Here is an 18,278-nt window from a genome sequence, read left to right as displayed (position 1 = left end):
GAATATGGGACATACTTCCTTCGGGAAGGATTATACCGTAGCCGGTGATGCCTCTTAGGCCTCAGTCCTTAGGTCAATCAGTGGTGATCGTTCTCTGATTCAGGTCTAAAGTACGATGAGTAAATGAAATGCGTGAATAAAGTCAGCCCGGTAAAAAGGGTTGTGAGGTGTGTGTAGCTAAGTCTTTCTCTTGGTCCTAGATGGCGCTACTATAGAAACAGGAGACACTCCACCACAGGGCTAAAATCGCTGTCTTCGTAACAGCGGGTTTGCTCATGGCAAGTGCCGTAAGAAACAACAACAATATATTTATATATCGATATGCAGGACGTCAGTGAACTCATGGGCCAAACTGTAAGAGTGAGTAAAATACATGTAAAGAAGGGATTATTTATATTTTTACATTTTATTATAGCAATATGGGGGTTGATCGCATCCTGTACCCTTACCTGAAATGAACCGCTCTCGCAAAGATGGTGGTGTAAACATGGAAGAATTTTGTGATCCTGATTTTTTTTATAGCGGAAGCGTTCATACAATACAACCTTAAAGATCTCCTCTTTTCCAATCCCGAACCCTGTATATAAGATGCATTCCTACCATCCTACAGAGCGTAAATCATTGCTTCATGTAAAGATATATTCTAACACCAAAGAATCGTTTAAATCTCGCGTAATGTCGTTCAAATTCAATAAAAAATGTTTTAAAGAAAAATTTGATATAACAAACTAGATTAACCTCCATAATTATTCGATATTTTTCTTCCCGTCTGCTTTAAAAATAATATGTAAATAAACAGCTTTTATTTCATTTCCTCGGCATTTATTGCTTTTTACGTCTACACCCCATTCTGATATACAAAAAGTGAATCTTTATATGTATTTTACTTAATGGGTTTTTACTTACTTTATCCTTAAATTTGACTCATGAATTTGCAGACATTCTTTATATAATCATTAAGCTTCTAAATTTCTGAATAAATCGTTACAGAAATTTTGATTTCATTTGAATTAATGGGGTTCACATAATTCTCATTTTATTGAAGCAAAAAACGCTTTAAATAAATAGTAAGTTTTTTTGAAAAAAAGTAATGCTTCATGGGGATGTGCCATTTTTAAGGTTTACTAACAACCTTAGTAATTTCTAAGCAAATATTTCTCTCCTCCATAAAAATGTCAAAATATAATTTTACGTTTCATAGATCTCATCTATTCTAGTTTCATATCAATGCTCTCAAAATGTCAAACGACAAATTTTTTCTTCAATACAAAACATTTACCTTTTTTTTATCAATACAATTGTACATATGGATATATCTAAATTAACGATGCAAAAGAAAAAATAAAAAGTAAACTCATTGAATAAGGAATTGGAATAACGATTTTGTAAGTGTTTACTTCTGTTTCTTTTAAGGATCTTAGTGACTTGAAAACTCGGAAGTTTTTCATTAGATAGTCACGAGTGAAAACGCTTTTATGACAAATGACATTACTTAATTATTAAAAATGAAAACGCTTTTATAAGGCGATGATTTGAAATTACAAATGAAATTTCTTATTCAGTGAATGCATTAATACTGGATTTCAAGGATTTCTGCAATTTTATCAAAAAGAATGAAGGATAGTTCATATAGTTTATTCTTTTACAACTATGATAGTTCAGTTAATAGAATTCAACAAATATTACCATTTACAATTTGAAATATTCTCTATTTCTTCTTCCTTTTATAAAACATATTAACATATAATTTATATGATTATATCAACTAATTTTTAAAGTAAAAATTATAACTAAGAAATAAATAATAAAAATTCATTTAAAAGAAAATACATAAATATTTAAATGGACATTTAGAAAAAAGAATTAAAATATTATATAATTATTTCTAAATGTCATTTGGAATATCTAAACGATTATAACGTTTTTTAACAAATATAATTAGCAGTTCTCTTTAAATTTTTATAATTATCATTTCCGGTTTTAAAAGTCTCATCACAATTCTAAACGAAACGTATCAATGTTCAAAACCATGAAACAAACCAATATAAGTAAGAATTATTCCAATGTTTCCAAAAATGAAATTTCTGTTTACCGGCATAATTTTCCAGACAGTAAAACATATGTCTTTTTCAACATTTAAAGTCAGCCTTCTTAAAACACCTTTCTGAGTTGTTCTATCCAGTCTCTTCGCTACACATATTATGCTTTGTGATGTTTCACTCACTCTTGCAGCTGATGCCATTGAGATTATGTAAAACAGAAATGTAATGAAACTGTAAAATATGCTGATATCAGAATATAAAAAAGAACTCGGACGTAAAATAATTTTCAATATATAGTACATGTTTGTGGAATTGATAATATTAATCAAAAATATTAAGAAAGAAACTTTATCATCAATAGCTTCTACTTTCGATTCTATAAAGGAGTAAGCTCTCAAAGCTTCATCAAAAGTCATATCTCCTTTCGAGAATTTTCTGCATAAAATATCCAACTCTGATTGGATTTCCAAACAGATAATAATGTAAAATGCAGAAAATATATTCATCGGTATAATATTAAGAAGTGGCATCATAAAATTTTGCAACATTTTTAAACGGACGGTCATTTTTGAAACCGAATCAGAGATGGTAGTTTCATTTTTTAAAACAAATATAATGACCCAAATAAGGCGGATTATTTCTGTTAAAATACTCATAATAATTATGATATAGATACACAATTTCCCTTTGTAACTTTTTATACAAGATACTTTCTGCTGTCGGACTATTATCCTGAAATAGTTAATTTTAGCACAAAGTATGCAACGGTATGAAGATAATGTCAAAAAGCTAGTTACAGAAACAATAGTCGTTACTGACATATTTGTATACTTTGAGTATGAGATTAGAAATATTATTACCAATGCATTAAACAACATGAGCCCATATTTCAATATTTTCTTGAGAATGTTATCATTTTCCTTCATTTGAGTCGAAAAAATCAAACTCATGTTGAAAATACAGAAAATGAAGTTATAAATTCTTGGCATTTTTTAAAATCTTTCCTTGTCTGATGGTGCAAGATTTTTTTTTTATTATTATTTCTTTATAAATAATAAATTATTATTTCTTCATATTCATCTAGTACCAATCACAAGCTTATACAATTTCATCTGTCAAACATTTTAATGACAATAAATTGCATCCATGCGTATGGACAAAGTTAGAACATCGAAACTTTGAAAGTCCGGAATAAAAAAGTTTGTTGGTTTCTGTAGAACTATTATCTGTATTATCTGATTGCTAACAAACCAACATGTATCTTCTTTTGTTTCATTCAGTTCTTTCCAACTGGTTTTCCAAAAAAGTATTTGCATATATTACGAAATGCACGTGACAAATTCAAATCACAATTTCATAATCACAAATCTTTATTCCCAGTTTCCTTAATAAATTAATTAGCAAGATGTTATGCATAAAATCCTCCGTGATTTTGGATCCTGTATATTTAAAGCTGAAACAGTTTATAACTTCGAGACAGAAATATATTTAAAGACTGTTTATTTCTTCTCTCCTGTTAGAGTTTAAACACATTTATATGTGAAAACGTTTTCTATTCCATTGAATTGAATGCTTTATTCCAATATCGAATTCGTTTATGCGGGATTCTATGAATACAAATTGATAATTTCATATTTTTGAATTATGGATTCAATGTAATTATTTCTTAATAAATTGAATTTCATTCAAATCGTTTCGAATAATAATAGCATTTCGTTAATGTATCATATTTCTAATATATTATCATTTCCATCAATACTATTTTCAAATTCATTGTGTGTGTGTTTTTATATAAAAATGTATGTAAAATATTCCATTCTCTAGAAGAAAATAATTTGCTACTAAGGAAATAAATAATAAGTAAATGGCATTTTATTGGAAGTTTCATTTAAATACATTTATTTTATTTTATTTATTTGTAAGAATTTTTTAATTCATTTATAATAAAATGTGTTTGCAATATTTTATGGTTATTTTTAATATTTAATTTTACAGAAAAACAAAATTAATTTAATAATTTTTGAGAAGTCAATATTTTTACAAAATAAAGTATCATTTTAGTGTAATCATAATATCTGAAAGTAGATCGATAACGCTTTATTCATGTGTGAGAAGTTTACGCAAAATATAAGCATAGCCAAATCAATTATGATCTAAATAATTTGAGTGTTTATAATCCAAATTATGCATACCTTAAAAAATAGTTTAGAATTTTTAAGAAAAATTACTTTTTTTATTAACATATGTTCTTGTTCAATAATTAATTAATTTTCCTTACTTAATTTTAAATTAATATTCCAGAAAATTCGAATTTTATTCTATAAATTTTCATTTAAAAATAGAAAACACGATATTCGTTATACTGTTTTTCACTATCAAAACATTTAGAGATTATTGCTTACAAAATGTAAACAAATACAACACGCAGATGCTGTATTTTCGTTGCGTTAACTAATTGTTTCAGCTCTATGTAACCTGTGTCTTGGAAACAATAAAAATCTACCAGTGACAAGATCCAAGTTTATTTTTTCTTTTTCTAATTTCCATCCAGCTTCGTCTAAAAGGAAGTCATTTTCACATACCTAGCAGGAACAATACAATTAGATCTCTACACTGTTCTTTTCCAGAATAGAAAAGTTAGTAAGTCATCAGTGATTAGAAGATCTTCTGAAAGAGCCAATCATTCTATTTTACCTTCGTAATGTAACTAATTTATCCAAATTTAAAAGCCCTTCAGGGGTTTTTGGAAAGATTTGAGTTGTAGAATGTACCTGAAAATCTTTAAAAACTTCGTTTATTTTTTCAGAACTTGCGTTGTTTCCGAATTGTTTCTATCAAATCAATTCGGTATACCTTTAGCTACATTCATTTTAATGCCAAGTCAATATCCTTTCTTCCATAGAAAAGAAATTATTTTATTTTTTTAGAAGTCTAGAATACAAGGCGATTTAATTTAAATTGAATAATGTTGTTGTTAGTTTCAAGAATTTCCTTTCTTGGTGCTCAGTTCTACTGTGTTCATTCGTAATAAGGGGTCTATTTATTCACTTAGAAAGTATCACATATGTATGTTCATTAAGAAAATGAAGTAAGTATTTAAGTTACATCTAAACATACAAGATGAGTTTTTTGCATTCATAATATAATCAGGAAAATAAATACAAATATAGAAAAAAATATGCTTCAAAAATCAGAAATATTCCTTTTTCTCAGATTCTCAATCCTCTTATTCATTCATTTCATTAATTAGCTTATTCATCAAAAGTTATATTATGAGATAGAGGTTACAAAAAACGGCAAATAATAATTTTACTTCGTTTCCTTTATCTATACTAATAATAAGGTCTCTCTCTCTTTCTCTCTCTCTCTCTGTGTGTGTGTGTGTTCAACAGTTCTACAGGCCAGATCGTTTGACTCATTGCTATCAAATATGGTATAACTATTTCTTGAAGAAATGAAATGTGAACTTCAGAACGATTTTCTGAAATTTTTTATCATAATTTCGATTCATTGAAAATTAAGCAGAATTTTCGCACTTCCACGCGCGGTAAGCTCTAAAAATATTACTGAACAAAAATGAAGATTCGAACGTTTCAAAATTTATAATGTTGTCTTTTTAAAGATTTTAATTTAATAGCGATGCAAATTTTTCCTGAATGTTGACAATTTTAAAAAAATATCTTTGTGCCTAATCTTTAAAAATGAAGTACATTGTTGTCCTGAAATTATAACTTTTTCATTGTTTCATCAAATAATAGCATGATTTTCTTTTATTGTTGAAAGCTAAAAAACAAGGCCTTTATTTAATATCAGTGTAGTTTACGAGACTTATACAAATTTGAAGTTACAGTACAGCGAAATTTAAAAGAAAAATGAACCATATATTTTAGGTATTAATAGCACTGTGATGTCATAGGACTAATCTCTATTAGACAGGTTAACGGATACAGTGAACGGCATATATGTAGGAGACAATTAAAATAATATGACTTTAATGTCTGGTAATTTAAATGAATCATGGGCATGAAACTTCACAGGATTTAAAGTAAACTAATTGTAGCCAATATTCCTAGCAACTCGTCCTGAAATTCAGTTTTAGATAAAATGTTCACCATTTTGTTAATAATAATTTGAATAATTCTGTCCTATAAAGACGTGGGATTTTTGACCATTTCTTCTCAAAAACGTTACGTCAATCAGCATTCAGAATTTCACCAAAGCTAATTGATTGAAAGTTATGAAAATGTTTATTTTTTTTTGTAATTGCTCTGTACAAAAACGTCATAATTCGGCAAAATTTAATTGCAGGAGATAAAGACGTATTTTTTTAAATTTCAAATTTAAATTGTCAAGAATAATTCAAAAAATATTATTCCTTAGGTATTTCTGTATAAATTTAGACTTCAAAATTTTTTGAAGTATATTTATTGCCCGAAAAAAAAATATGATTATTTAAGACACATAAATCCTTTTGAAAATAAAATTAAATACTGAATTTTATGATGTATCTGGGAAATTGTATTAAATATTTTGTGAGGATTGAATAAACTATGGAAATATTATGTAGTTCATGAAGATGTAGACTTCAATGCCGAACAATTCTTTTTTTCTATACTCAAAGTAAAAATCATACTTAATTTCAAGAGCAATTATTTGTGTTTATTAATATTTAATCATTTCCACTGTAATTTAAAGTTTAAATTTTAAGGGAGCTGCAATATAATAAGAAAGATACATAATATAATTAACAGAATGTCTTAAGTCAACTATAATAGCAGGAGTTACGTTGCTATCAAAATAAGTATTTTTTTGCTGAAGCTACTATTAAGGGACCGTTTTATGCATTAATGTGATTTTGTATTAATGAGATTTTGTTATTTTTTCCGAGTTAACTTTTAAAAATATCACAGCGGAAAAATGATTTTTACAAATTTTTTATCTTAAGGTTTAAAATATCATACTTTCACTGATATTTGACAAATGTTACGACATAAATTAAGTTTCTATTTTTAATGTATTTTTAAATATATTGTAACTTTATTTTTCAACAACTTATTTTCCACAAATGAAAAACTGAATTTTACTTGCACGAACATTCTCCTGCGTACTTAGGAAAAATTAGTAATGTGGTGACGCTTTATAAGCCAGATAACAAACAGGTACGAAACATGAGAAATTTCTTTTGTCTTGTGGTCATGTTACTCGGCTACGAGCCATAAGGTTGCGAGTTCGATCCTCACTATCACTAATAGCAACAGATGCAAGAATATTTTTATGTGACCTTTTGAATTAACAATATTGACCATTATATATTTTAGTTTATTTAAGGCAAACATATTTTAATATTTACTGGATATCCACTAGCTGCTGGTCCCATGAGGGACCAGCAGCTAATTTCTAAAACTACAATATTCGGCATTTATATTTATTAAGAAATACTCTGAATGATGTAAATTATCTTATTTATGTAGTTTGTATCAGTAAATGTTCTGATGAATTAAGAATTTTAAAATTTATAGACATTCTATGTTCTTTTCGTCGTAATTAATAAAATATTCTTGAGACACAAATTTTTTTAATAAAAAACATTCCACTCATTTGTGATGATATTTCTATTCTAAAAAGACACGCTATTTTATACCTCTTCATCGATCATCTAGAAGTCAGAGACTGGATTTTCCCCAAGTGGTTGCTTAAAATATTGAAACTGTTGATTATCCTCAATTAATAATATTCAAGACTTCATAACTCGGTCAGATTTGGCCGCAGAAAATTGACGCGTTACATTGCCAAAATTATTTTACTGAATATGATTCACAGAATTGAATGACTGTATTAAATTTAATTTTCGTAGTTATTTCAAAATTATATTTATTGATTGAAATAAAATAATATTTTATTATCTGCGTGATTTCATTCTATGGGCCTTAGCCGCCCGATATCGCTCAGTTCGACAGGGGCCTGACTCAGGCGCATGGGGGCGGTTAAATGAGTTTAATGAGCGTTCGTCGAGAAATACCTTTCATCCCTAAAACTCATTTTACCACCCCCACAGCATCTGAGTTAGGCCCCTGTCGAACGGGGCGATATGTCGGGCAGGGTTGATAGGGTTAAATGACTTTGAAAGTGAAATTAGAAATTAATATTGAACTTTTACATTAAACATTTTTCAAACTGCATTTTATTGACTGCTTTTCTTAGCTAATTATTGGAGTTGCAAAAAATATCTGAAGAATATTTGTAATTTCAACAAAAATTCAAATTAGACAAAAAGAAAACAAATGTTAAAAAGCAAGATAACAGAAATAAGACAAGTCATGTAGTTTTAAAAGAACAAGGTGACATGAATTTTAATCGAAATCAAAAATCAGCTTAACCCTTATGCCTAATCACTATGACTTGTTTATAGAAATTGATGTTTATATCTTTCAAAATAATTACCTCAAAAGCATGATTTTTTCATTAGCGCAAAACTCAAAGACTTACTATTTTATAAAATCGTTTCATTTGTATACAATTTTTTTATATTGAATATTTTTAAAATTTAATAGGATACACAATTTATAGTAGTGATTTTAATAATATGTTAAAACTCAAAACCGTCTATCAAAACTTTTAATCGTATGTTTTTGCAAATAAAATTAAATAATTAAATTAAATTAATAATTAATAAATTAATTTAATTAATAAATTTTTAAAAAAGTATTACATTCTTTGAACAATAATTCCGAAGTACAATTTTCACTTCCGCTTTAATTTCGTAATATACACCCTTTTTACATTTATTTTATTTGCACACGAAATAATTTAACACGTAACGTAACAAAAAACAAAGTAATATTTAAAAAATGCATAATATATAAATTGTGTTTATCAGTAATCTTGGGGAGCAATCTGGTCACTAAACTCTGAGAATCTAGTGGCTGGTCGCCTAGTAAAGCGAGAATCATTTATTTGGAACAAAGCAAATTGATCTAAATATTGATTATCGAAAAGAATATGTTCCGAAGATCAAAGGAGAATCATAATCAACCTATTTCCCATGTTAATATTTCACGAAAATACGATCAATTTTAGTAGGTTAATTTAAGTTTATTTGATTCAGCCCAAAGGAAATTTAGCAAAACTTTTCCTACTCGCAAGCTCTTGCGCTAGAGTTTCATTAATCATGACGTTCGAAATTTTCACTGAAGGACTTTTTCTGAGAACTTATTAATTATCCACTTTAATCCCTGAAGGCCACGATAGAATGATTGATAGGAAAGCGGCAAATTTGATAGCTTTCCTTCTTTTGGAATTTTGACCCTTTCTATACTTGAATATTAATATAAGCTGGCAGGATATTTTAATATGAATTTAAGTAAATGAAGTTAAATTATTTCTTGGTATAGAAGTAAAAGGTTTTGTAGCTCCATTTGTAATACAAGTAATTCAAATTGCATGAATGGATAGTTGAATGTCACATAAAATATGGAAGATGTCGTCAACAACTAAAGAAAATATCAATCTGAAGATAAAATATCATCTGAGCATTGAACTAGCAGTATTTATGTTAAAGCAAGCAAATGTCTTCTTGCAGTACTTAGAGAATATTGCTTAGAAACACAAGAACTATTTATTGCTTAGAAAGAGGAATTTTAAAGTTGGTCGTTATATGGCTGTAATTTTCATTTTTTAAATGTATAATTAAATTTGTCCCACTGGGTGGGCCTCGGAATTGAGGATGAGAAGCCTCCGGGATGGTGGTTGCTTCTCACCAACATGATGGGTACATGAAAAGGTGGGGATCTGGGTTCTTCCAGCGTAGATGGGACATACTTCCTTCGGGAAGGATTATACCGTAGCCGGTGATGGCCCTTAGGCCTCAACCACAGTTCTTGCCAGTGTTACTGTTGAAGTGATCCGGTCATTTCAGTTTTTTCGTGTGTCTTCCGGCGGGTAGTAATAGCCAGTTTGTGGTAGTGGTTATAATTAAATTAATTATTTAAGGATCCTTCAATACTTCTCGACTGAGTAGTTTATAATTGCTTAAGAAGATGTAATTATTAATGCACTAAAAATCTCAATACTTTATGCAGTTCCAGAACTGCAGAATAAATATCAATTGATTTAAAAATGCTTTTTGGTTTTTATTAACGCTACCTAATTCCAAAAATTATTTAAAATTCCATCTTCATTAACCGAACACCAGTATTAAAAATAACATATCTTCAGGCAGGAAGTATTATATTGAGGTAAGTATTATATTTCTTATCCTCAAAATTTTGAACAAGTCTAAACTAGAAGGCTAGATCTTCTTAACTAGATGGCTTTTACTTTGCATAAATGTTTAGATAAAGGAAAGGAATTAAAAGAAAATTAATATTTCTTTTCATTTAAAAAAAAAACTTTATCTTTCAACTAATAAACTTATATTTCATTGGAGGTTATACAATCTATTGTGTGCAGAAATTGAAAGGATAAAACAGTTTTCAAAAATTCACCCTTAAACGTAATCTTTAAACTTAGATATAATAGATAGATATTTTACCCATGATTCGTAGATTAGATAGATACATTCGTAAATTAGATATTCTACGTCCTATGCCGAGAATGTCGAAAACGATCTAAATTTTGGCGAGATGACTTTTCAAGCCAAATAAATTGATTTTTCATAGTGGCATTAAATGTGTTGTTTTATTTTTTTAAATACAATAAGTGGCTTGATAAGCTCTATATTGCACCTTAGTAGTCTTTTCTTATTTTTTTTATGATCAGAGTGCATTTTCGTGATCATAATTTTGGATCTTTTTATAGTAAAAAAACGAAAATTTGCCATGAACTTTGCAGACATTTCATAAAAAGGATTTTTGAAGCACATTTTGTTCATGGAAAGATTATTGTAAATACATTGCGGCTCGAGAAGATTACTTGGAAAAAGATAAAAGAAATCTTCAATTATTATTTGAATTATATTAATCATCCGATATTTATTTATCACTGTAGTAATTTATTAAAAATAAATATAATTAATCAAATTACGTTAGTTTTGCATTTTTTTTTATACTCTACATCAAATATCAAAAAATGAGTATCAAACTAAAAACAGTTTATTTTGAAAATCAATGAAAATAAGAGGAAATTCAAATGATATTTTCTTCTATAGATAACAAACTATTTTAATTTCGCATTGAAATAACAACCAAAAATAAGTACTTATTCTGTTTTAAAACTTCTCAGTTGGTCTGGGACTTTCAAAACCACCAAAATAGGAAAATTTTTACGAGACATTTTTATAAGACCACCGCTTTACTCCATAAAATATCCAATCTTCATAAAAATAAATCTGAAAAGCTAACACTTAAAGCCTCTACACGAAAACACGTTTTAAATTTCGCCGCCAGTATTAAAAATTCACCTCCGTTACGGTCATGAATCATCACCCACCTTCAAAACGCTACCTCTTTCAAAATTGAGTTTTAACGTTCTCTGCAATAAAGCGCTTTAGTGTAATGTTAAACGTCTATTTCTTTGTTTCTGATTCTTTAAGGGAACTCGCTGTTTATGCTACAGTCCATTACGTGTCAGTATCAGAGCTCAGCTTAACCCTGTTGCGGGGAAGTAGCCATTAATTACGGCTCCTGAATTCAAGTCACGGAAGGGAATATTTTAGAATCACATTTCAAAAGACAAATGGGTTTCACCAGGATTCTTGGTTTTTATTTGTTTCCCGGATATAAGTGGAAATTAGTTTATTCTAGTTAGAAATTAATGAAATGCTTTGCCCTGTGAATTAAGGTAAATATTTTCTGAAATTGTTGAGGTTCTACATTGAGCTAAATTTGAACAAAAGAATTTCAGGTTTCATTTTACTTATATTTATGATATTTTGTAAGATTTGTAGATGGTGACGTTTATTAAATTTGCATTTTCTTAATATAAGGAATTATGCTTCTGCTACAATTTAAAACTGTTTCTTAAATATTGCTGAAGTTGGAATTTGGTTTTCGAGTTTAGCTTAGTTTAGTTGTATTAACGTCCCGTTTAAAGCAACACAAGGGCTATTATGGAACGAACCTCGTAATTTTGAACCACGGGCAGATGACGAGGACGACATCTGAGCTGGCACCCCCCTCTCCACACCACGCCACACCAGCGGGAGGACGTTTGGTCATGACGAATTTGACGTGCAACAGACCCCCTTACACGACGGTTCTTCGGTGGAATCGGGACATGAACCTGAAACCCTCCGGTTCCGAAGCCGAGATCTTACCACCAGGCGACCGCGGCCCCATTTGATTTTCGAATTATATTTTAATAGAATGGAGCATTCCAATTTATTTAAGATTCACTTTTTTGGAATGAAATGAAAGGTTTCCCAAGTAAAGTGTTTTTTCTTTTTTTTTTATCATTAGTATTGGTAGCAGTAGTTTTACCTTTCGTATTCTTAGTATAAAGAAAATACAGTAATAGTCAAAAAATTCTAAATCGAAATATTCACGAATCTCCACTTTCTTCCCTAAGTTCGAGAAGCACATTTTTTGGGGGAAATATCTGCCTATATGTGTTAAAGATAATTCAAGAAGTCTTTGAGCTAGACTGATGAAATTCAGTGTATGGTCTTTAAAAACACATTTGCAGATTTCTATCACATTTTGAATAAAATTTGTTCAGAGGACATCAGTCTTCCCGGCTTTTAGAATATAAATGGAAACGATTATTACAAAATGAAGAGAGCTATATTTTAAAAATACAATAAAAAAATTTAACATCATAGTGTAGACATCAAATTTTCAGCCAAATTCAATGACGGGTTGACTGTCTAGGTCTGTACTTTTAGAAACATGTAAATGCGATATTTAAAAATGCAATGATTTAAATGTTTCAAATTTGGTACGGAATTGTGGGACTTCAAGGATATCTTTGCGACAAATATTTGTTTCAATCGGTGGAGAAAGCGTGTAGAAATGCTTTATTCACGCCAAAGTTAATATTTCGGAACTAATATACTCCAATGTATAATCCAATGTAGAATGTAAGACGTTGTCCGGCACGGCAATTTATTAGATACTATGCAACAACGTTTAGGTTAATTTACAGCGTTCAATTAATCCCAATCTCATTACAAAAAGCGTTTTCTATTCCAGTTGTATCATCTATAACGTTGGAATATTTTTTTTATAATTACTCTCAAAAAATCTTTAAAAACGTGTTTTAAATAATTTTTCAATGTTTTGTTAAGAAAAATTCATACCTATTTCAATAGAAACACATATCTTTCGTTTATTGCAAAATTCACGGAAGAATCGTACAAGAAAATATTAGTGTTGAAAGTTGCAAAATAAACAAATATAAGTAAGAAATTTCCAATGTTTCCCAAAATAAAACTTTTGTTCTTTGGCATAATCTTCCAGACAGTAAAACATATGTCTTCTTCAACATTTAAAGCCAACCTTCGTAAAGCAGCTTTCTCAGTTGTTGTATCTAGTTTCTTTGCTGCACATATTATGCTTTGTGATGTTTCACTCACTCTTGTGACTGATGCCGTTGTGATTATATAAAACCGAAATGTACTGCGACAGTAAAATATATTGACATTTTTATATAAATAATTACTCGAATGTAGAAAAACATTCGAGTAATTATTTATATAAATATAGTACATATTCATGGAATTGATCATATTAGATAAAAATATTAAGAAAGAAATTTTATCATCAATAGCTTCTACTTTGGATTCTACAAAGTAGTAAGCTCTCAAAGCTTGTTCAAAAGTCATATCTCCTTTCGAGAATTTTCTGCATAAAATGTCCAACTCTGATTGGATTTTGAAATAGGTAGTAACATAAAATACTGAAAATATATTCAGTGGTATTAAAATCAAGAAGAGCGTAATTATAAGACGCCCGATGTTTGGCACAATGCTCAATCTAAAAATTGATGAAGAGGTTTTAAGATCATCATCTGTAATATATTTAATGTTCCAAAGACAAAAAATTACGCCTGTTAAGATACTTGAAATAATCATCTTATATATATACATATTTTGATGTTGCTATCTTTTATCCATGAAGCACTCTGCTGTTTCACTATTGCCTTGAAATAATGCAATTTTGAGCAAATCATCCACAGGTATGAACATAATAATATGAATAAAGTTACGTAAACAACAAATGTGACTGTGAATTTTTTGGAAATTAGGTGTATGACGTCAGAAACATAGTTAAGAATCCATTAAGGATCATAATTGAAAACTTCATTATTTTTAGAGCAGCATTATCTTTCTGTTTCAGTTGAGCTGAAAAGATCAGAACTGAGGTTGAAAACAAAGAAAATGAAGTCATAAATTCTTGACATTTTTTTATAATCTTTCTTTTTCTGATAAAACGAAGTTTTTTAAAATTATTATTATTCATCTCTTGTAAATAGGAAATTCGATTTTACATTGGTTAAAAAAAGTTTGTCAAACAGCTTTATGAATTCAGAAACATATTTTTGCATTAACGAACGTAATCGAAACATCAAAAATTTATATGAATTCACTGCTTTTTCCTGTTGTTTTATTATGCTTAATGTCTTCATCTTGTTTCGAAATTTACATTCTTTCGTTCAGGATATAAATTATAGGATCAAACATAATAGATTCTTTATTCTTACAGATATATTTCAATTTTCGTCTGAAGACTGGTCACGTAAAAATATTTTATATAAAATCCTCCATGATTCCACCTTTTATGCACTTATTTTTCGCCACATATATTAAAGCCTCGAAAAAAAAGATTTGTGTAAAATTGGTTATCATTTCTCTTTTCATAATCTAAATTTCATATGCTTCATTTCGTGCAAAAGTTCTATCGTCCGATTAAATATAGTACACTGCTTTGTTCTGAAATTGCAACATTCTATAAAGAGAAAGAAATGTATTCTGAATCTTTGAAATGTTGCATTCATTGCAGTAGTTTTCTGAATTGAATTTCTTTCAAAACATGCCGGATATTCTTTATTAATAATAGTTCATTCAATAACAATTTTTGATTTTTTGCTTGTACGCAAAAATTGATGTGTTATTGTATGTTTCTCGGAGAATAAATAATAAATGTGACATTTTATTCATTGTGCTATTGAAAAGAACATATTGAGTGAGGTTTTTGTATTTGTTTTTTATATTATTCCTTATGTTCCTTATATGAAGGATGATTTCTAAAAACATTGCGAAATAATGCTTATTTTCCAAGCCACAGTATTTTTTTCTCCCAATCGGTATCCTGTATCGTTTCGAATTAGTGTGCAAAATTGACAAATCAAGAGAAACTATGATTAATCGAAGTGCTACTCAAGGAAAAAATTGATTATTTATACTTACACCTAGACATAAGAAACGCAGTATGGTCAATTATGGATAAAACAATTTCACCAAACATAAGAAATGTGGGCAGAAGACATTGTGAAATAATGCTTATTTTCCAAGCCACAGTATTTTTTTTTCTTCCAATCGGTATCCTGTATGGTTTCGACTTAGTGTGCAAATTGACAAATCAAGAGAAACTATGATTAATCGAAGTGCTATTCAAGGAAAAAATTGATTATTTATACTTACACCTAGACATAAGAAACGCAGTATGGTCAATTATGGATAAAACAATTTCACCAAACATAAGAAATGTGGGCAGAAGACATTGCGAAATAATGCTTATTTTCCAAGCCACAGTATTTTTATTCTCCCAATCGGTATCCTGTATCGTTTCGAATTAGTGTGCAAAATTGACAAATCAAGAGAAACTATGATTAATCGAAGTGCTACTCAAGGAAAAAATTGATTATTTATACTTACACCTAGACATAAGAAATGCAGTATGGTCAATTATGGATAAAACAATTTCACCAAACATAAGAAATGTGGGCAGAAGACATTGTGAAATAATGCTTATTTTCCAATCCACAGTATTTTTTTTTCTTCCAATCGGTATCCTGTATGGTTTCGACTTAGTGTGCAAAATTGACAAATCAAGAGAAACTATGATTAATCGAAGTGCTACTCAAGGAAAAAATTGATTATTTATACTTACACCTAGACATAAGAAACGCAGTATGGTCAATTATGGATAAAACAATTTCACCAAACATAAGAAATGTGGGCAGAAGACATTGTGAAATAATGCTTATTTTCCAAGCCACAGTATTTTTATTCTCCCAATCGGTATCCTGTATCGTTTTGAATTAGTGTGCAAAATTGACAAATCAAGAGAAACTATGATTAATCGAAGTGCTACTCAAGGAAAAAATTGATTATTTATACTTACACCTAGACATAAGAAACGCAGTATGGTCAATTATGGATAAAACAATTTCACCAAACATAAGAAATGTGGGCAGAAGACATTGTGAAATAATGCTTATTTTCCAAGCCACAGTATTTTTATTCTCCCAATCGGTATCCTGTATCGTTTCGAATTAGTGTGCAAAATTGACAAATCAAGAGAAACTATGATAATTCGAAGTGCTATTCAAGGAAAAAATTGATTATTTATACTTACACCTAGACATAAGAAACGCAGTATGGTCAATTATGGATAAAACAATTTCACCAAACATAAGAAATGTGGGCAGAAGACATTGCGAAATAATGCTTATTTTCCAAGCCACAGTATTTTTATTCTCCCAATCGGTATCCTGTGTCGTTTCGAATTAGTGTGCAAAATTGACAAATGAAGAGAAACTATGATTAATCGAAGTGCTATTCAAGGAAAAAATTGATTATTTATACTTACACCTAGACATAAGAAACGCAGTATGGTCAATTATGGATAAAACAATTTCACCAAACATAAGAAATGTGGGCAGAAGACATTGCGAAATAATGCTTATTTTCCAAGCCACAGTATTTTTTTTTCTCCCAATCGGTATCCTGTATCGTTTCGAATAAGTGTGCAAAATTGACAAATCAAGAGAAACTATGATTAATCGAAGTTCTACTCAAGGAAAAAATTGATTATTTATACTTACACCTAGACATAAGAAACGCAGTATGGTCAATTATGGATAAAAAAATTTCACCAAACATAAGAAATGTGGGCAGAAGACATTGTGAAATAATGCTTATTTTCCAAGCCACAGTATTTTTTTTTTTCCCAATCGGTATCCTGTATCGTTTCGAATTAGTGTGCAAAATTGACAAATCAAGAGAAACTATGATTAATCGAAGTGCTATTCAAGGAAAAAATTGATTATTTATACTTACACCTAGACATAAGAAACGCAGTATGGTCAATTATGGATAAAACAATTTCACCAAACATAAGAAATGTGGTCAGAAGACATTGCGAAATAATGCTTATTTTCCAAGCCACAGTATTTTTATTCTCCCAATCGGTATCCTGTATCGTTTCGAATTAGTGTGCAAAATTGACAAATCAAGAGAAACTATGATTAATCGAAGTGCTACTCAAGGAAAAAATTGATTATTTATACTTACACCTAGACATAAGAAACGCAGTATGGTCAATTATGGATAAAACAATTTCACCAAACATAAGAAATGTGGGCAGAAGACATTGTGAAATAATGCTTATTTTCCAAGCCACAGTATTTTTTTTTCTTCCAATCGGTATCCTGTATGGTTTCGACTTAGTGTGCAAATTGACAAATCAAGAGAAACTATGATTAATCGAAGTGCTATTCAAGGAAAAAATTGATTATTTATACTTACACCTAGACATAAGAAACGCAGTATGGTCAATTATGGATAAAACAATTTCACCAAACATAAGAAATGTGGGCAGAAGACATTGCGAAATAATGCTTATTTTCCAAGCCACAGTATTTTTATTCTCCCAATCGGTATCCTGTATCGTTTCGAATTAGTGTGCAAAATTGACAAATCAAGAGAAACTATGATTAATCGAAGTGCTACTCAAGGAAAAAATTGATTATTTATACTTACACCTAGACATAAGAAACGCAGTATGGTCAATTATGGATAAAACAATTTCACCAAACATAAGAAATGTGGGCAGAAGACATTGTGAAATAATGCTTATTTTCCAAGCCACAGTATTTTTTTTTTCTTCCAATCGGTATCCTGTATGGTTTCGACTTAGTGTGCAAATTGACAAATCAAGAGAAACTATGATTAATCGAAGTGCTATTCAAGGAAAAAATTGATTATTTATACTTACACCTAGACATAAGAAACGCAGTATGGTCAATTATGGATAAAACAATTTCACCAAACATAAGAAATGTGGGCAGAAGACATTG

The sequence above is a fragment of the Argiope bruennichi genome, chromosome 7 (genome assembly GCF_947563725.1).
Source record: "Argiope bruennichi chromosome 7, qqArgBrue1.1, whole genome shotgun sequence".
NCBI lineage: Eukaryota > Metazoa > Arthropoda > Arachnida > Araneae > Araneidae > Argiope > Argiope bruennichi.
This window is presented reverse-complemented; position numbering follows the sequence as displayed.